Below are 20,970 nucleotides of genomic sequence, written 5' to 3' on the forward strand. Positions count from 1 at the left end.
AATTGAAAATTTAAATTGTTTTGACCAGTCTATTTTTTTTTATCAAGGGATTAATAAATCTATCTTATTAATATTATTTACCTTGTATTTCTATGCTTCAAATTAGTCTTTAACCATGTGTGAGGTTTCACCAACATAAAGACTGAGGATGTTCTTCCTCAGGATTTTTACTTTTGAGCAAGGAATGAAGCAAAAGGGTGGGAGAGCAAGGAAACAACACCATGCCTGTTCTACCAGCAGAGAATTGAGTGATTTAAAGATGAATTTAGGTAAAAATATAAAATTATCCTGATTTTTGAACCCCTGTTCACTATTTTAAGCCTAAGATCACACTTCAGAAGTGATTTTGCTGATACAGATAAATAAAAATATGGTTATCCCCCTGCCCAGAGAGCTGCTGGAGCTTCATTTCCTCTTCTAGGGTACATGATGAGACCCAGATGGGAGAAGGCAAGACTCTCCTTAATGGCAGCTGATGCTTTCCTGGACGGAGCCAAATCGGAGCAGACAGCAAAGATCCTTATCTTAGCATGGGAAGCCTGACAGCAGAATATTTCTCTTGATTTCAGGATTATTTTGTTATGGACTCCAAAACCACACTCCAAAAATAACTCTGATTCATGTGTTTGCTGATGCCTGTGTGCTCCCCCATCCTCCTTGCACAGGTAAGTCCCAAATGCATTTTTAATTTAAAATTGTCTCATATAACAATAAGAAAGCTTTCGAATCTAAATATGTGTCATCGCTGCATACAGGATTAAAAAAAAAAATCTATATTCATTGTGGAGGGGGAAAAAAAAGGAAAATATTACAAAAGACCAAAAGCTCTAGGGTTCAAGCTAATTTTTCATCTTTTCCATGGGGAAAAACACTGGTAAATGTTAAGAAACACCCTTCAAGAACCTTTAATTTGTTTTTCACTCTCCGAGATATAGATTTTCTCCTTCCCATTTAAGTAAAAAAAAAATTCCTGTGGGTTTTTAAAGTCATTTGAGAAAATATATATATATATTTGTATATTATTCCATGCTTTCTAGCATAGCTTTGATTATGCTGTCAGAGCAGACTAAGCAGAATTTGAGTTGTAGCCAGGTCCACTCATTTTTTTATCTGCTGAGGAGGATTTTCCTGTAGATCACACAAATCACTCCTCACTCCAAAATCTTGTTTTCGTTGGTCAGTGGCAAATGGATCAGGATCGCCCAGCATGGATCAGGATGTTGCCATAAATATCCAATATTTTGAAGTTATTGGCAATAAGATTAGGTAATTTTATTTTTATTTTATGCTATCATGTTGCACTTCAATTGGTTTTGCTGCTGTTGAGTTCAAGCAGATACGAATGGATCCAGCCATGCAAAATGCAGGAAAAAACATTGGAATTGGAGCTTTATCTTGTGTTTTTGTGTGGTCCTATATTAATAAAGGTCTGAATATGCTTTTACAGGCACACAATTGTCTATAAAAAACATATAAATGTGGCTGTGATTGTATGTGTGTGCATAAACTCCCTGTAATGAGGGATTCTATTAATGATACCAAGGATTTAAGCAAATTTATAATACTTTGCCTTTACTAAACTGATCATTTCAAAGTCATTAATTAAATTTATTAATATAAATTAATCAAGTGTATCTTCAGAAAGGTAGAAGTCTTGGCCTCCACATTAATGAGTTCCACTTGGATATCTGGAAGTTGGCTAGGCTTTGTTCTCCTGGACATACCCATGCAAATATTTGCAGGCATGTGAGAAAATCATCTTTACATTTATTATTCTTATCAGTCCATGGTTATATCTGGAAAATCATGCCCTAAATGCTGGGCTGTTGAGTGGTAATTGCCCTGGGTGACAGTGGCCTGTCCCGTGGTCACTTCCAAGAGTAATGCGAGGCATAAAGAGGATTTAAGCAGGACAAAAAGTTTGTGTGGACATCCTGTTCCATTGCTGGTGCGGGCCAGAGCGAGCTAGGAAGGCAAGATACAAATTTGCAGTAGATAATCTTCCAGCAGGAGTATTCATATCCACGGCTCTGGATACCTCACCCTGTCAAGAGCAACTGAAAACACTCAAGGATATACAGTGCAGCAGTTGTTGCAAAAGTTCACTCATGGTATTTCCAAACCATGCTCTAAACCCTGAGCATGAAATGACAAAGCCAGGCCTGGATATTTTTCCATTCATTTTCTTCGATGCAATTTTTAGATAGTTGGGGTTTCAGTTGGAAGAGCCATTTTTATAAATCCTCATTATAACTTTTATAAAGACTTTTTTGGAAAGGTTTTAAAATTACAAGGAAAAAACCCTCAACCAAGAACTTTGTCTTCATGCCTGAAATGATGCCATCAGTGAAGTCAGTGGTAAAACTAGGGATGTCAAGAGTTGTAGGATTTGACCTCTGGGCTTTGGAGCTGAGTTGGCAAGAAAGAATAAATAAATCCTGCAAAATGATATATGAACTTTACAATCTGTGCCTCACGTCTTAGGCAGGCTATACAATAAAATATCCTAAAAATCTAGTCCTAGCTTTTTCTATTGAGCTAATTTGTAGTCAAGACAGCTTAGTTCATGTTCTTGAACATGCTGAATAAGCTGAGAGGTAAAAAATTATCAGCAGTGTGTATTTTAAGGACTTGGACCAAACCCTTTCAATGTCAAACTGCACTGGATCAAACCCAAACATGCTCAGCAATTAAACCCCAGGTTTCTTCAAAATTTGGCCTTATTTTGCTTTTTGCATGAGGTTTGAGTAATACTGAATTTGTACCTTTCAGAATGCATAATTGGTTTTACTATCAAAAATAACCTGTAAAAATTTTTTTCATCCTCTCTATACCTGCAGTAAAATTAACAAGTTTTGTTTGATAAAAATAGAAAAAGAATAGAAATAGAAATAGAATAGAAATAATAAAAAATAGAAAAAGAAAAAATTGAGGCTAAATCGGCTTAGTTGAAAAAATTCAGCGAGTGACAAGGGGTGATAATGCTCCAAACCATTGCAAACCACCCCTGCATCCTCCCAGTCTTGTTAAAATCGATCCTCTCCATCCAAGGCAGTTTGTGGAAACCCTTTTCCCAAGCTGTCGTTTCATCTGCTTGTTTATCCCGAGCTTCCCTGGGTGTGAGTGTTCTGTGGAAGGCTGGCTCCCAGAGCTCTTCCCACATTTAGCTCCCTGCTGGCAGGTTTTAGAAACTCTCCTGTCCTCAAATTTTGTGTATTCTGGTCAGAGGAGCTGTCTGCTAACGGGGCAGCGAGGGACCAAACCCAGGCACGCCTGGAGGGCTCGTTTTGCCATCGTTGAATTCCAGGAGCAATCCCAAGGAAGTCACCATGTGGTTCATCTGCTCTGCTCCTCCTTCATGTTCTCAACAGCAAAACACGGGGGAAGGTTTGGATCCAGCTTGGAAAAAGTAATTGGTAGTGAGAAAAGAAAAATGCTGATGTTGGGTTAACCCCCAAATTACTGCAGAGGGAAAAGTGCCAAAAGCTGCATCCCCTGGATCTTGGAAATGGAAGTGCTGGAGGGCCCTTATCCAAGAATCCTGGAATGGGCTGGGTTGGAAGCTTCTGAGGCAGAACAAACACTGGGTCTGCACCAGAGACTGAGGTGAAGGGGAGGGAATTGCTGCCTTCAGGGAAACAGGAGCAGCCTTTAAATGTCCTACAGTTCTCTGCACTGCAAAACACAGCAGGTGATGGAATCATGGAATGCTTTGGGTTGATTTGGGATTTTAAAGCTCATCCAGTGCCACCCCAGCCATGGCAGGGACACCTCCCACTGTCCCAGGTGCTCCCAGCCCCAGTGTCCAGCCTGGCCTTGGGCACTGCCAGGGATCCAGGGGCAGCCACAGCTGCTCTGGGCACCCTGTGCCAGGGCCTGCCCACCCTGCCAGGGAACAATTCCCAGTTCCCAATATCCCATCTAACCCTGACCCCTGGCAGTGGGAGCCATTCCCTGTGTCCTGTCACTCCATCCCTTGGTTGATAACAAACTTTTTATCCTGGGAAGATTTCCCTCATAACTAATTTTTGATAGCTGCTGTAATTCCAACAGGCACTGAGCCAGCAAAACCCTTAATATTTGGTGCTCACAGGGTCAGACCTGATGATCATTCTTGGCCTTAAAACCTGTGGACTATCCTCTCCTGCTGGAAAATCCTGGTTTGCAGCACTATTTCTTCATGCCAGGAAGGTTCTTCCTTCAGCAGCTCTCGTGTCCCATCTGGGCAGCTCCATCCCAAATCCTTCAAGTGCACCTTGGAAAGCTGAGCCAGAGCTGAAATGTGGGGATGAAAAGGAAGATTTTTGGCAGGCAGCCTCCCCACATGAAAGGATTTGGGATGGCTCTGGAGGCACGTTGGGAGGTGAGTGCTGCAAGGCCAGGGGCTGTGCCAGGCCCAGCATTCCCCCAGTGCCTGCCCAGTTTAAACCCACCCAGCTGACACATCCCAGCCTGGCCGTGTGACAACCAGAGAAGATTTCCTGCCATTCACCTTTTTTTATTCAGTTGGCCACTACTTTTTTTGTCCCCAGAAGCAAAACTGGCCTCCAGACAAATCTGTGGCGGGGTACCAAAGCCAGGAACATTAAAAGGAGCAAAAGGAAAGCCAAATTGCTTGTGGAAATCAAGATTGCTTGCATTTTCTTTTGCCATGGGAAGGCAGAGCTCTCTGTGCTGCGAGTGATTCTTGGTTTAAGGACAAACAATGCAAAGGTTACCAGAACTAGGGGCTGTGGACAGAAATTTTTATTTTATTATTATATTTTTAATCGGCTCCAGTTGTAAAAGTGCATCCCTGGAAGGTGGAGAAAGGCTTCCAAAGTTCACTGACTTCCCAACCCTGACAGGGATTCTCCTGATAATGGCACAGCAGGTCCACAGTGGCAAAGCCTAATTGACAAAGATCAAAATCTAATTTGGATAACACCAGGAGCCGAGGGGGTCATGCTCCAAATAGTGCTTGAGCCACAACCAGCCGTGTTTGTCATTTCACAGGGAAAATGCAAAGAAGATCATTCCAGGTCCCCAAATGAGGGAGATGCCAATAATATTGAAAAGCAGACGCAGGAAGAAGCCTTGCTCCTGAGGGTGCAATTACCGGGGCTGTGATGTGAAATGATAAAAAAATATTAAGTAGATTTTAATGTCGTAACAAAGGGTGGCCCTGCACTGGGCATAGGGATAGGGGAGGAAGATCCTTGGGGCACCCAGATGAAAAATAATACAAGTGTAGCTATTAGCAGAGCACTTCATGCCAGTGAAATTCCTCTTTGGGAGGAATATTTCCTTACCTGGAATTTAGGTCACTTTTCCTCGGAAGAAGCAGTTGTTATTATTAATTCCTTGAAAGGAATTAGACTAACCTGGTCTGTGGCTTGAAATTTAACAAATAAAAACGAACAACAAAACCAAAACCATCTGCTGAGAGGGTTTTGTAGGATTTTACTGTGTTTTCTGGGGTCTGGGGTATTTCAGTGGCTGTGCTGTGTGCTCTGGATCCCAACTCTGATAAACCAGGTTAAGATAACTGAGGAAAGGAAATCCTGATATTCACAGAGAATTCCTGAGTATTTCCACTCCAAAAATTAAAAATCTAACACAAAATCCTATAGGATTCCTTTTTATCTTCAGTGTAGTTTACTGGCAAAAAAAGAGAAATTTTAGGTAAATTTTTACCCTCCTCATAATTTCTAATGAGTAAATGCAATATTTGACTTGCCCATTTACTCCCTTGCAGCTTCTGTGGGATTTTACTCACTCCTCACTTTTGACTGTGAGTTGTATTTCATTTTCCCATTTAAAATTTGCAAATTACAGCAGAAGAGAAATAATTTCAAGACCTTCCTCTGCATTGGGACTGAATTCATGTAGGTGCAAGTGAGCCAAGGAACTGCTGGCCTTTGGGACTGTGATAGTTGTTGGAAAATGTACAGTAAAAAGTTTTATAAAAGCAATTTTAATGAAAAAAAAAAAAAAAGGAAAATTATTCCATAATGGACAGTGAAAAGGAGGGTGCTTGGAGGAAAACCGGGGCTGAGCTGAGAGGCAGCTTGGGGTTGGGGTGGTGATCTGTTTGTGTTCCATTTCAAGTTTATTTAATGTGATTTATGAAAGTGGTTTAAGTGACTTAGGAGCATGAGCTCCATTGACTCAGCTTTTCAAACACAGAGAGGAGCTCAAAGCCCAAATCTCCGTGCTTTGTCCTCCTGAGCAGCTCAGGTGCTTCAGAAAACACAACCTCATTTCCCCCATTATAGGAAAAAGAAATACTAATCCTATAAATGACAGCCAAGAGGTTCCTGCACCCACTCTGGCAGCACAGAACTATTTAGAGGAGGGCTGAAAGGGCTGCAGTGAGCTGATTCCTGCCTCTGGCTGGCACTGCCACTTTTGGTGCCACTTCATCACCACAGCTGCTTGGCAAAGCTCCTGTAAAGGCTCCAACACCGCTCCAGAGAAGCCTTTGGAGAGCAAAAATTGCTCAGCACATGGGTTTGGCACGTTCAGCAGCCCAGGTCCAGCACAGAGGGAGCAGAAAATGCTCCTCACACTGCCTGGTCCTGGGCAGGGGTTACAGCTGCTGCCAGGCACTGATGGAAAAATGGCAACGCAGCTGCCTGGGCACCAACCCATGCCAGGGATGGCTCTACCTCGTGCTGGCATAAAAAAACAAGGAAAAGCAGAGTTTTTGCTCTGTCTTTTCATCCTCTCTGCATTTTTTTCTCGCTGGTTTCTCACTGGAGGGTGATGGCACAGGTTAGTGAGAGGTGGGAGGTGGATTCTCAGTGTGATCTACAGCTTGTCGTGCTTGTCAGGGCACTGGTGAGACATAAAGATCCTTTTCATGACAAAAAAATTGAATGATTTTTTATATCCTCAGAGGTGAAATCAAACCAATCCCATTAATTTCAATTAAAATGTTACCTGTCTCCAGCTATCTCCTTTTTTTGCTCACCCTCAAAGACTGTTTAGGGATGGGAAAAATGAAATATTAATGCATTCTATAAATAATATGTGTGAGGTCCACGGGGACACAGAACCCCCACATCATTAGTTAAATTGATCTTCCTCTTAGATTTTGCAGGAAATCCGGGGGTTTTGTGGCTTAGTTTTCAGGAAAAGTGGTCAAACCTGGGTCCAGGCTGCAGCAAAAATTAAGGTTTTTGCTGCTGCTCCTTTTTTCTGGATGTTTTAGACATTGAGCAATGTCACAAGTTTCAGGAGAGGTGCCACTAACCTGTCCTCATGCAATGAATTCTGCTATGGAATTTCCAGGAGTAAGGAAAATGAGGATTGTGACTTTTAAGAAAAAATAATTGTCAAAACATAATTTGTTTCCTCTGCAGATAATTCCCTGCACACCGTGGTTATAAGGAGCTCCCTGTAATTCACAGAACCACGGAATGGTTTGGGTTGGAGAGACCTTAAGATCATCCAGTTCCAATCCCCCTGCTGAGCGGTTTGCTCTCCAAAGGCAATTTTTTGTGGAATTCTTGCAGACATTTTAAACACCTGTGACCATCACATGGTGAGAGCAGCTTCGAACAGAGCAGGAGCTTCACCTGCTACAGCTCCCTCTTGAAAATAAAGCACAGTGTGGTTCCTTCCTCTTTCCCTGGAATGCAGCAGAGGAGCTTTTTCCTTTTATTTTTATTTTCGTGTGCGTGTAATAACACAAAGTCACTGCATGAGCAAGCAGCAATGTTTATTAATAGAGATCTCCAATTTTGGAGTCTTTGGTAAATTGAGAACACACTGAGAAAGAATCTTATCGCTCGAATCATAGGAAATCCATTTCCAAGTTGTCTGTTTTTCATCAAATTAAAATTAGTTTCATGGGAATATGAGGAGGTTTTTATAATTAGATAATGGAAATCTGCCTAGGTTATCTTCCACTTATTTGGATGGAACATAAATAACAGGAATGTCACGTCATGCCAGTGTTTACTCATCTAACTCAGCACAAATCCCGGGTCAAGCAAAAAAGATTTGGAAACATTTCAGTGCTTGTTGCTTAGAGACCATTTTTAACCACGGGAAGGATTTCACTGGAATCCACGGCTGCAGAGTGGAAAATCTGAAGATCGCCGATTTTTGGAAGGGACCTCAAGGACCATCTGGTTCCAACTCTCCAGCCACGAGCAGGGGCATCTTCCACCAGACCAGGTTGCTCCAAGCCCTCAGGTGAAACATTCCCAAGAGTTATCCATCAATGTTCCCATTCCCCATCCCATGGAGAGGTGGGATGGGGGATTATTTGGACATATTTCTCATTTTCAACCAAACCTAGTCAGTAATCAGTACATTTTACTTTTGAATTTTTAAAAAAAATTTAACAATTTTAATCATCTCTGCTTTCTCACCTCTCCATTCCTGTGCTGAATATTGAATTCACATGGTTTAGGTAAAAATTCCTGAGGTTTGGAGCCAATTCCAATGGGGTTTTGGCAACAACTGGTGCTGTTGACCCTCTCATTGCAGGATATGGTGTAATGAAGACAACATATGACATCACATCCCTTCCAGACAACTGTGATGTCAAATCCCAATTATCCTGACTGTTTTCCTCCTCAGACATTCAAAAGTCCATTTTCCAGTCATCTCACTACTCTCACACATGAAATCTAAATCAATTAAAATCAAATTTCCAGTTGGCTAAAGTTGGTTTGCACATGTTCCCACCAGGCATAGCTCCCCGAGGATATTTGTGTGACCATTTCTTTCCAGGTGCACTGGATTCATTGCCTGAAAACTAGGAAATATCCCGATAGGAAAGCTTTCCTCCTGAAAATGGCTGAGAGCTGGAATTCATACAGGGCAATCTTGCAGATCACAACCAACCCATTCAGTTCATTAAATAAAGGGGGGAAATTCTGCATCAGTGACTGAAGAGACACGAAAATTAAAGAAACCAGGGAAAGAGCATGTCCTGCATCATCATTTTCAGAGGAGCTGGATATAAACATGTATAACCAGATTTTAGGGAATATTCAACACCAGCCTGCTCACGCTGGGAAGACTGAAGAGCTTCCCCACAGGTTTTGCATAGTGGGAGCTGTAATTTCTTTTTTATCCCTATATCGAGTGTCAGGCTTTTATATATTAATCGCTGATTGGTTTTGTCTTCCTTTAAGAAATGCAATCCCTGCAAACACATCATCCCTTGGTGCTCTCTGCACGTGGAGAATGCAAAACCATCTTGATAAAGCATTGCTGCACCGGTGAAATCAGCCAGGGTACAGCACTCACTGCCCCTTTGTGAATCTCAAAAATGAATATTTTCCATAAGCTTCCCTCTCTTCCCCTTCTTCACCTTCTCTTTATTTTTCCCCCCTTGCTCTAAATTCCACCTGCCTACCCTCTGGATATGGGATTAGTGAGAGAAGTTTAAAATGAACACCTCCAGGCAAAGAATGTCCCACCCCACGTCCGTGTGATGTTCCTTAGGATCCCAGCCTGGAGATGCTGCAGGGAGCTGGTGGCACTTGCTGGATAGTGACATCTCATTGTGTCCTAATCCTTGGCACCAGCTTGAGGATCAAGGAATCACAAAATATCCTGAGTGGGAAGGGACCCACAAGGATCATCAGAGCAGCTCCTGGTCCTGCAGAGACACCCCAAAATCCACCCTGGGCATCCCTGGCAGCGCTGTCCAAACACTCCTGGAGCTCTGGCAGCCTCGGGGCTGTGCCCATTCCCTGGGGAGCCTGGGCAGTGCCCAGCACCCTCTGGGGAAGAACCTTTCCCTGATACCCAACCAAAACCTCCCCTGACACAGCTCCAGCTGTTCCCTCGGGTCACCAGAGAGCAGAGATCGGTGTCTTCCCCTCCTCTTCCCCTCAGGAGAAGTTGTAACTGCACCGAGCTCTGCCCTCAGTCTCCTCTCCTCCAGCTGAACGTTCCAAGTGCCCTCAGCTGCTCCTCACACGGCTTCTCCTCAAGGCCCTTCCCCATCCTCCTTTGGACACTCTCCAACAGTTTAATGTCTTTTTTGTATTGTGGCACCCCAAACTACTCCAGAACTCGAGGTGAGGGTGCCCCAGCCCAGAGCAGAGCAGGACAATCCCTCCCTGTCCCACCAGCGCTGCCTGGCCTGGTGCCCCAGGACAGGGATGTCTCCTCCTGTCACAGTTGAGATGGAGACAATCCAAAGCAACACACTCCATTTTCAGAAGGCTTCAAACTGGTTTTATTATAGCATGGATGCTTTTTATACATTTTTACAAAACCCGTAAGTTTACACTTAGCTCATAGGTCAGGAAAGACAAACAAAGTGCTCATTGGAATAGGCAGTTGCAGATTTCTCTTATTTATCCTTCTCTCTTTCTTGGTTTCTCTGTCAACGACCTTGCTAGAAAATTCTTTCAGGCGTAAACATGGATCCTCTGATCAAACTTCTCTCTGGCTCACAGAAGTCTCTGTAAAACCTCTTCCACACCCTCTGGCTCCAGGGCACTGCTGACTCAGATCCAACTTTCCATCAGCCAGAACTTCCAGGTCCCTTTCCTTGGCACTGCCTTCCAGCCCCTCATTCCCAGTCTGTCCATAAATCCAGGTGTGTCCCACACTGGGTGCAGAATCCAGCCCTTTTCCTTGCTGAACTTCACCTGGTCGGTGATTTTTCATCCCTCTGATTTGTTGAGGTCTGTCTGCAGGACCTCCCTGCCCTCAAGGGAGCCAGCATCTCCTCCCAGGTTTATATCATCCCCCCTCTTGCCAAAATCACCCTGGAAAACTGCTCCCTTTCTCCTTGCTGCCTTTAGAGACTTCCAGGCTGGGGTGCTCCCTGTGCTTGTTTTGCTGCTGGTCACGATGGACTCGTGATCATCCTGGAGCAAAACCCCTCCAGAACGTGCCTGTGTCCCCCTTGTACTCCTGTTTTGTGGCTTCCCAAGTTTTCTCTGGAATAGCAGGAGCAGGATTATTTGCAGCCACGGCAGAACGTTGCATTTCTGGTGTTATAACACAGCTGTCATCTCCCAAGAAATTACAATTATCTCTGCCGTAATTAGGACAAGTTTGGCTGAGATTCTGAGTCACCGGGAAGTTCAGTTCTGTCGTTTAGCCCAGAATAGCTCTGTGGTTCCATAAATGTTTTCCCTACAGACTAAACCTCGAATTTATGATGAAGGTTCAATCACTCTCACTCCTGAAGGAATGGAGGAGGTGAGAGGGTTTTATTGGGTGGTTTTCCAGGGATTGGACACCAAAACATCTGATAAATGACCAGGTAGAAGAGGAATATGTATAAACAAAAAAAAAACAAAAACAAAAACAAAAAAAAAACAAACCAAAACTCCACAAAAACAAACAAAAAGGAATAAAAATCTCATTATGCAAATAAAGGTAAAGCATGGGATTTTTTTTTTTTTTTTTTTTTTTTTTTGAAATTCCAGTGTGAGCTTCCAAAGCGTAAATTACTAATTAAAGACATTTAACCTCAGGTGGATTTTCTTTGGAGCTTTATTACAAAGACCAGAAATTCTTGCAGGTGACCTGGTGGGAAAACTGGTAACATATCTAACTTGCCAGGCCGAGGTGTCACCATCTTAAAAACCAATGAAACAAAACAAAACAACAACAAAAAAAAAAAAAAAAATCAAGATTTTAAGCTGCTAAAAGTCTAACTAATGCACAGCTCTTTAAGCAGAGGGGTAGAACCTGCTCATTACCTTAATTGATCAGGATTGTGAAGACGAATTTGCCTTAATTAGTGGCAGCAAGACCCTGAATGGAGGAAAACACCCCCAAGTATGAGGTGTGAAGTGCTGTTGTTGTTGTCAGGAAGAATCCTCGATGCCAGAGGTAAGGAAGGAAATATTTGCTGTTTCTCTTGCTCCTTTCATTGGCTGACAACTAAAACAGAACTTCAGTGGGAAAGAGTGTGGGAGTTCCATCAAAAATGAACTTTTGGGTTGTGGCTTTACAAAACAGGAGGCGACTAAGGTTAAATTTTTACTTGCTTGGGAATCACAGTGGTGTCCTTCAGGTGTGTGTTGGATTTTGAGTCAATGGCTGTAAGGTTTTGATTTATTCTTCTGTCTTGAAGCTATTTTAAGTGCTCTATGACACACTAAGTGGGAAAAAGTCGGTTAAAATTCTGATGTCTCCTTTTTTTTTCCTGCCTACAGCTAAAAAGCGAGCTATGTTGGTTTGGACAAATTTAAAAATTTGTTGCAGTTAGTTTTGCTGGTAAATCTGAAGGTTTATGTGCTCATGGAGAAAATCTGAAATACATTTTTTGCTGGGGAGAGGGGAAAATTCACTAGGAAAGATGACCAAGGTGTGGTTTGTGTACATTCCTATGGAGAAATGTCTTCCAGAACCCACCTGGCTCTTTTGTTTTGGTTCAAAACTTCCCCCGGCTAATGCCTGTTTTTTTTTTAGGAGCTGTGGGTGAACAGAAAATTTAACTTGGAAAAGAATAATGGAAGTTTATGATGGTTCATGTGCTCAGTGTGGTGAACAAATGAAAGACTGGGTGAATTTTCTTTGGCAAAGAGAGAAACAAAGTCACAAATTATACCATAACTTTAGGAGAAATCTGTATTATTTATAGCTCTTTATGTCATTCCAGAGATATAGAGAGACAGCTCAAAAAAAAAAAAAACTTATAAAGAAAAGGAATTGACACCTCTAAAAAATGGTTACATCACACCTGAGCTCTTCCTATTTCTGTTGTGCCATTCATTGGTGAAAAATACAGGGAAAGGTGCTGGAAGGGAGGCACTGTTTGAACAGATCTAATCGTCAATAAGTAATTGTGTTTTAATTAAAATGTGTCATGTCATTCCGAGGGTCCTATATTACATGAGTATGAAAATGTATGGCTGCATAATTCGGTAATAATTACAATTACATTTTCCTAACTCTTAAATTAAAATACTTGGCAATTAACTGCCTGATAAATCTCACTTTTCCATGTGTGTTTTTTTTCCCTTTCTATCTGGGAGTATTAAATAGTCCTAATTGCTGATTGCACATTCCTGGGCTGCTGGTAGCTTTGTGTTGTGTGTATCAGATACAACTTCTCCGAGTATTGCTTTAATTTTGCACATGAGGCAAAGGTGTTGCAAGCAACTTTTACTGATTGGGGAGCTCATGAAATCCTAAAGCCTCAAAGATGTATCCATAAAACCAGGCTGGACAAGGACTTGGTGCAGGGGTGTGTAATCCAGACACAGTTCAGAAATTGTTGGATGCACTGCTTGTACCTTTTAGGCAGAATCTATTGATGGAGATTTTGTGATTTTTATTGGTTTAGTGAATTCAGAAATTAAATCTGTCTCACTTTCATAAATTGGTATAGTGGTACTTCTTGATTTAAAGGACAGAACCCCAGAATCGCTGAGGCTGGAAAAGCTCTCTCTAATTTAGTCCAACCATCCCCCCGCACTGCCAGGGCCACCACTGCCCATGTCTCCAAGTGCCCCATCCACACGGATTTTAAATCCCTCCAGGGATGGGGACTCCACCTGGGCAGCTGTGCCAGGCCTGGACAAACCTTTCCATGAGGAAATTGTTCCCAATATCCACCCTGAGCCCAGCCTGAGGCCGTTCCCTCTCCTCCTGTCCCTGTTCCCTGGAGCACAGCCCGACCCCCGGCTGTCCCCTCCTGTCAGGAGCTGTGCAGAGCCACAAGGTCCCCCCTGAGCCTCCTTTGCTCCAGGCTGAGCCCCTTCCCAGCTCCCTCAGGAGTTCTCCAGCCCCTTCCCAGCTCCATTCCCTTCCCTTGTCAGGAATTAATGAATCCCAGACTGGTTTGGCTTGGAAGGGCCTTTAAAACTCATCTCATCACATTCCAACCCCTGCCATGGGCAGGGCCACCTTCCACCACCCCAGGTTGCTCCAAGCCCCATCCAACCTGGTTTGGATGAGCAAGTTTAGATTAATTCTGCTGTTCCTAAGCCCCTCTCTGGCAGTCAGATGCCACAACCCTGGCTGTGGCTCGTGTGACAGCAATGTGGTTACTTGGGGACACACAGCTTGTCCCAATGCGCTCTCACAGGTTCAGATCTGCTTTTAGCATAAATGTGCTTTTTCCCCAGAAATGTCCTGCTTTGCCTAACAACGAACATCCCAACACAAATGCATCTGGAAGGGGTAAAATCTACAAAAGGCTCTCCAGAAAGACTCCTCCATTTGCATTTTGAATGGGGTCGTCAATGTAAATCAAGTTGGAAATAAAGGCACTTGCTAAAGATGTTTTCTGTGTTGGCTGCCGAGAAGCAGGGAAAGGGTTGGGAAGGATTCAAGGGTGGGTAAACATGGGAGGATCACCCAGGACCCCACAAATTCATTGAGACAACTGAGTCTGGGAGACAACAAACTCCACGGCACAATCCGAGCGATACCTTAATTTTATGGGGAAGAGCAGGGTCTTGAGAGCAGTCATTTCCTTAAACATTTATTAAACTCCTTCCCTGCAGATGCAACATTTCCCGTGCTTTTCCCCTGCACTTCACATCTCGGTGCTCATGGCGTGAACTTTTCTGGGACTGCTTCTTTAGTGGCTGACTGGAGGTGAGCCAGGAGCGACGACTTCCAGGCATCTCCCCTGGCATTCCCGCAGCACATCCCACCCCCTGTGCCAGGGATGGGCTGGCAGGGCTCGCTCTGAGCACTCCTGTCACCAGGGTCTTCACAATTCCTATCATCTTTGGACTTTTTGAGCTGATAAAGATGAGACTATAGGGGGAAAATAAAGGGGAAGACATTTAAATTTGTCATTGGAGCTGTCCCAGCTATGCACAGTGCTGTGTAAATGGAAATTGCCTGAAGAATGAATTTAGGGGATTTTTCTCCTTGTTGATTATTTCAGTTTTGGTGCATCTCCATCCCAATTTGGTGGTCACTGTCTGTGCCTTTGATTATTCAAACTGTGACTTCTCAGCCCCCGACTGGACAGTTTGATCCTCGTGTTTTGTGCCAGGTGATGCTGAGGCACGGTCCCTGCAGCTGGGTTTTGGGGGGAAGAAAGGGGAAGACATTTAAGTTCTGTCACTGGAGTTGTCCCAGCTATGCACAGTGCTGTGTACATGGAAATTGCCCGAAGAATGAATTTAGGAGATTTTTCTCCCTATTCATTATTTCAGTTTAATTGTGCATCTCCATCCCAATTTGGTGGTCACTGTCTGTGCCATTTTGATTCTCTTGTTTTGTGCCAGGTGATGCTGGGGCACGGTCCCTGCAGCTGGGTTTGGGACGTTGGGAGCTGGGGACGGGATTTCGGCTTCTCCTGCACTCAGCAGGGAGAAGGAAAGGAGCAGATTTAGGCAGAGGTTTCTCCTTCCAATGGTGCCGTGGTTCTTCCTCTGGAGAAATCCCTCTCCCCACTGACTGTGGAAGCCACAAAACAAACCTTGCATACAGAAGACGAAACCAAGGGATGTAAATCACTTATTTCTGGTTCTTGTGGAAAAGCTTCCTCACTGAGAAACTCTCTCTGGTCTGATAATTATTAATTTTTTTTAATGTTCATATGTGCAGGCTGCAAGCAAAACCAAAAATTCTTAAAAAATGAAATGGAAAAGCTGCCAACAATAAATTCTAAAAAATAATTTTACTTAATAACAAAAAATTAGGTCATAGGGTTTTTTAAAAATTTGTTTTTTTTAAGGTTGGCCTTTTATTTCTGAGTCTCTGCTGTCACTGGAACACATCTGCAAGAATTTTTACAACTATGGGGACTTGTGATTTTCTTGCTTGTCTGAAGGAAGGCTCTGATTCTTATTTAATCACACAGGCTTGAAGAAAATCTCCAGCCCCAGCCACATTTCTATAACATCAGGAAAATTGGCATCTATTGAAATATTTGCAAATATCTTTCTTGCCAGTTTTTTTCCCTCAGTTCTGCTGGCAGCCATCAGCAGGGGACCTTTTGAGGGATAACTGCTCCCTCCATGGAATCTTCCCGAGCCCAGTTCAGAGCTGGTGGGTGCAAGCACAACTGCACTGGCTTTAGAAATTAAAGAACAATCAAAAACTCCATTGATTTTTGTCTTGTGCTTTTTAAGCTTTTTATTTACCTATTTCCCTCCTTTCTAAGTGGGAAAAATGCCATTTTTGAAACTCTTGGATACATTAAAAAGAAATATGAAATTTATCAACATTTATCCAGTGGAAGACTTCATTTTGGGCACTTTATAGTGGAAACCTTGCCTTGTATTTTTGAAAACAACTCCCAAATTCAGGTCTTCTGTCTCTGCCTCCTGCACTTGGTGCAAATATGACATTGGGAAGCTTTGGAGACAGGTTGGGATAGGACAGAAATTGCTCCTTGTTCCCTGCTGATGGCTCTGGTGGAAGGGAACAGACCCTGCCCTGGAAGGAATGGCGCCAGGGCAGTGCAATCCAAGGATTTCCTTCTTTGTGGCTACAGGAAAGCACACACAGATCTCTCATTTCTTGCATGGGAAGGCTACAATTAATCTTTGTGTTATTTTGAGCCTTTTGCTAAGGATTTTAAATCCTTTTGGAAGCTTCCTAGCAGTGATTTGCTGATGGCCTTGCTTTACCCAGCCCTGGGGAATTTCAACTCCTGAATGCACAGGGAAAGAATCAGCTGAAGTGGTCGTGTGACAGATCAGACCAGGATTTCCTGGGAAGTGGCAGCATCCAGGTTGATGTGTGCTATGGAAGTTAATCCATGCAAAGGCTTGCTAAAGATACCCCAAAATCAGGGGGAGCAGCCAGCAGGAGTTATGGGGCAGTGACAAGAAAATCCTTTCCCCAAACCCTCTGGCAGAGACAGCAAACTCTTGGTTTGTATTGTGAGGCAAAAAAGGGTTTTTTTTTCTCAATTTTCTTTTTTTCCCCCCCTCCAGCATCAAAAGTATAACAGGGAGCAGAAGAGTTTTTAAAAATCATCTTCTCACTACCCGGATTTCTCCAGGAGCTGTTACAACCTCTGGATGGGGTGTGGGGATGCTGGAAATCTCATATTTGGCAAAGCAAAGCTGACAAAACCAGGGAGTGGTGACAGGTTGGACTCTTTTTAGAATCATGAGAGTTTGGGAGGGAAGGGACCCTAAAGCCAATCTCATTCCATGGGCAGGTTGCTTCCTGCCTTAGACCAGGTTGCTCCAAGCCCTATCCAACCTTTTTCCTCCTCGTTTTCTGCCTTTCCTTTGGCTCAGTGAAGTCCAGAACTGGTGTTTAATCCACAATGTGGTACCAGCTGAAGCCCTGATTTGATTAGTGTTAATTCAATGTCATTTATCAGTGAATGGTGGAAAAGTGACTGTTCCTATGTACAAGAACTCCATTTAGTGCTAGGAAAACACGGAATAGCAAATTGCTTAAAAGTCACAGTCTGTTTTCACATCCCAAAAATGTTTTTTCAGGGGAATGAATGGCTGTGCCTGGATCAGATGGAGTTGCAAGTGGGATATTGGCAGGAATGAGATGGATACCACAAAGCAGGAGGAGAACTGGGGGTTTATTAAACATCCACGGTTGTTTTCTGGGCAGTGTTTTCAGGTGTGAATAAAGGGGAAGATAATGGGAAACGCACAATTGTAGCCCTCATTTGGACATGGTTTTTCTGAATATTTGTCTCATGTGAATCTTTCACATCCATTGCATCATTTTTCTGGGATAAAGGATGCCTCAGGATTATGGGGTCATTAGTGACTTTCAGGAGACACCTTTCCCTCCACCTGCATTGCTCTCAGTTTGGAAAAAAAGGCTATTTTGTGGTTTTTTTTTTTTTTTTTTTGTTTGTTTGTTTGTTTGTTTTTTCCCCTAGAATGTAGGTGACATGGGGACAACCTCCTCCAGTGTCCCTGTGCTGTAGGGATTTAATCTCTGTGTGAAAATGGAGATATCCAACAATTCTGGGGTTTAAAATATATTTTATGGCTTAATTGAATGGAAGGTGGTGCTAAAATGAAGGAGAGGCTTCCCTGCTGGGTGGAAGTGAGGGCGATTGTTGGTAAACAAGAAAATTAAATAAAATTTGGGTTAAAGGAGATGCTGCAAAATGAGGAAATTTGGCTTTTTTAATCTATCTCTGTGAAGAGGAATTTAGAGCAGGTCAGAAGTTGATTCTCTGAGGGACCAATTCCACCACAAGGATGCTGAAAACACGTGAGGAGTTGAAGTGCTTCTTCTCTTTCTGCCTCCTTCACCAAGCACAGAGATTTTATATGAAAATAACAACAACAAAAAATGTAGCTGGAATTAGGCAGACGAGAAAATGCAAATTCATGGCACAGAAAAGAAAAGCAGAGCATGAAAGAGAAAAACATCCTGATTGCTCACAAGGGGAGGGATGGCTCAAGGGCTTTCATATTTCTTTTTAAATAGAAATATTACTGCAGTTTATTTCTGTTCTTTGCGATGGGAGATGGAGGTTGTCTCATGTCCAGGCCAATGTGAGGTTTATTTTATTTATTTTATAGGGTGAGGCTGATTAGCCCACCCTGTCTGCTCCTTCTCCAAGAGTAGGTGGCTCTTTGTGGATGGACACAGGTCTGGAACTGTGGCCTGGAATTACCTTTCTCTGTTGGTTTTGGGCCATTTCACCTCCCCTTTCTCCCTGGAGATTTAATGTATTAAATTTTCGGGTGTTTTTTCTGAAAGGTTCGGAACAAAGGGAGATTTGTAGAAGATTTGTATGAGGCGAGGGCTCATATTTGGTCTATATTTCAGAGAGGTAAAATACAATGCTGAGCCTCCTACAGATAAACCTCTGGGACTTCTGCTGGGCACCAGTGGCATATTTCTTCTGTGATCCTACAGGAGGTTAAGGGTGAAGCTGGAGCTCTATGAAGAACAATCTGTTTGCTCTTAACAGAGGCAAAGACAGGTGAAGTGGGTGAGCACAACCTGGGGGTCTTTGAGTCATTTCTTTTCAGAGCTCAGCATGTGCCTGTCCTGCAGCCCTTGCTCAGGTCCCCTTCACTGCTTGCAGGATGCTCTCGTGCCTCCCAGACTTCCCCCTGTCTGCAGATCAGGAAAACTTCCTAAAAAAAATAATGAATGCACTGGTGATGTGTGTTTTCCAAACATAAACCTGTTTGCTCTTTGCTTTCAGATGTATAAAAAGTGTAGGATAAATTAATTTTATTGGACAAACTGGCCTTGGAAAAGTTTGTCACTAAAAGAAATTTTTGTCATAGTTTTGTCTTATAAAACGCCACATGAAAAATTAAACAGCAGCCTTAGTTTATGTTTGTAGGGGTTTTCCCCTCAAATGTGCAACACAATGGACAAGGATTTTATCAAAGCTGCAGAGGACTAAAGAATCCTGGAATGTTTTGAGTGGGAAGGGATCTTAAACTCATCCAGTGCCATCCCTGCCATGGCAGGGACACCTCCCACTGTCCCAGGCTGCTCCAAGCCCCAGTGTCCAACCTGGCCTTGGGCACTGCCAGGGATGGGACACGGTGGAAGATTCCTGAACCATCATCATGAAATCTCTGTCCCCAGGTGAGGTTCCTCACCAGCACCTCCCTAAAACTCCACCAGCCAAAAATCTTAAAATATTGCGCAACAGGAAATTGAAATTCAAAAAAAAAATCAATTAGCATCACCAATTAACTATAATAATATCATTTAATTCACTGCCTGGAAATCCAGCAGCTTTGGCCCCATGCCATGGTCAATTCTGCATGGTGGAGTCTTTCCTGTGGTCACACATTTATTCTGAGACCTGACAATGACGAGCAGTTTTTAAACATTTAAGTGCTGCCATTGTTTCAGTGAAGGAATTTTATTGCCGTGCTCAGGGGCAGTTGGTATCTCACAGCAGCTGGTATTGATTGCAGTGATTTGGGTATTTAAAAAAGAAAGGGAGAAAATTCAGTAACTCCAATTTTATGTTGTAATATGTTGCTCCTTGTTGTTGGATGGGTTTAGAAGAAGTTGGACCCTCACCACAGAAGTATCCATATCAGTAATCAAATATAATCCATATTTTGCCAAGTTTCCTGGGCTGTCGCATCTGCCATCACCACCTGTGATAATTTTCCTCCTTTTCTTTTGCTCTAAATAATCAATTATAATATTATACTTTTTTCCCTCCCCCTCTACACGCTGCTTTATTACAACTGGCTCTGATTAGGAACTTCTTTTTCATGTCAGTGAGGAGGTGTGGGTAACTTTGTGCAGGCTTTTTGAGCACTGGAATGGGCATTGTGGAGTCCTGTGCTCCCAATTTCAGGACCTGCTCTCTGCTAACATTAAAACCAGATGACCCCACGTGTGTAAATGAGAATTTACTGAGTCAGGAGATGTCGGACTTGGCAATTTTCTGTCCCAAAATGAAGCCCTGGGTGTTGGTAACGTGCAAGGAGCATCTTTGAAAGACCCAAACGGGGCCCACCCCAGCTTGAGTTTTGTGGGAAAAAACCAAGAGGGAAACATTTTGGAGGAAACTGAGCACATTTGGTTAAAGACAGTGAGCGGAGAGAACTGTGGTGCCACGTTTTCCAGGTTAACTTTGAAAAATACCTGCACTTTGAGAAGCGGGGAAGGCAGCAAATGGATTTATTGTTAAAAGAACATTCCAGGTGTTTCCGGTGTGTCTGTGGGATGTGCCAGTGCTGCCTGGGTGATTTGGGGTGGTTCTCACACACTGGGTGTCTCTTCAGTGGGTCCATACGGATGATTTTAGACCTGGCTCAGGGAGGCCTGAGCAGGGTTTTACCCCTGCAGTAACCCCTGTGTCCTGGTGTGTCCCATGGGGCTGTGCCAGCACCGGCACAAGGAGCTGTTAACCCACCCTTATTTCCAGGGAAAAGGGCAAATATCAGCACTGGGGACTTTTAAAGGCAAAGCAGGGCAAACAGGGCAGGGATGGGAGTGGAGCCGACATTTACACTCCTGGGATTTATGGCACTGCAGCCACAGACCCCTCTTAGACGCATGTTTTGAAAATAACCATCTTTTAATGTGCCATTAGTTAAGAGGTGCTGGTGGGAGCGTGCTGGGGACAAAAGGATGCTCCTAACCCAGCCTATTGCT

At 43.2% G+C, this 20,970-nt stretch overlaps 2 long non-coding RNA genes across 2 annotated transcripts; both read left to right on the top strand.

The window, feature by feature from the left end:
- Nucleotides 1–277: 277 nt before the first annotated feature.
- Nucleotides 278–2,517, top strand: LOC137478452 (uncharacterized). The gene is made up of 2 exons (XR_011001575.1): nt 278–665; nt 1,784–2,517. It is a non-coding gene; the product is annotated as an uncharacterized lncRNA (long non-coding RNA).
- A 1,752-nt stretch (nt 2,518–4,269) lies between these two features.
- On the top strand, nt 4,270–9,760 carry LOC137478453 (uncharacterized). Its single transcript, XR_011001576.1, has 4 exons — nt 4,270–4,363; nt 5,738–5,871; nt 8,042–8,184; nt 8,728–9,760. It is a non-coding gene; the product is annotated as an uncharacterized lncRNA (long non-coding RNA).
- Nucleotides 9,761–20,970: the final 11,210 nt, after the last annotated feature.

The sequence above is a fragment of the Anomalospiza imberbis genome, chromosome 8 (genome assembly GCF_031753505.1).
Source record: "Anomalospiza imberbis isolate Cuckoo-Finch-1a 21T00152 chromosome 8, ASM3175350v1, whole genome shotgun sequence".
Taxonomy (NCBI): Eukaryota; Metazoa; Chordata; class Aves; order Passeriformes; family Viduidae; genus Anomalospiza; species Anomalospiza imberbis.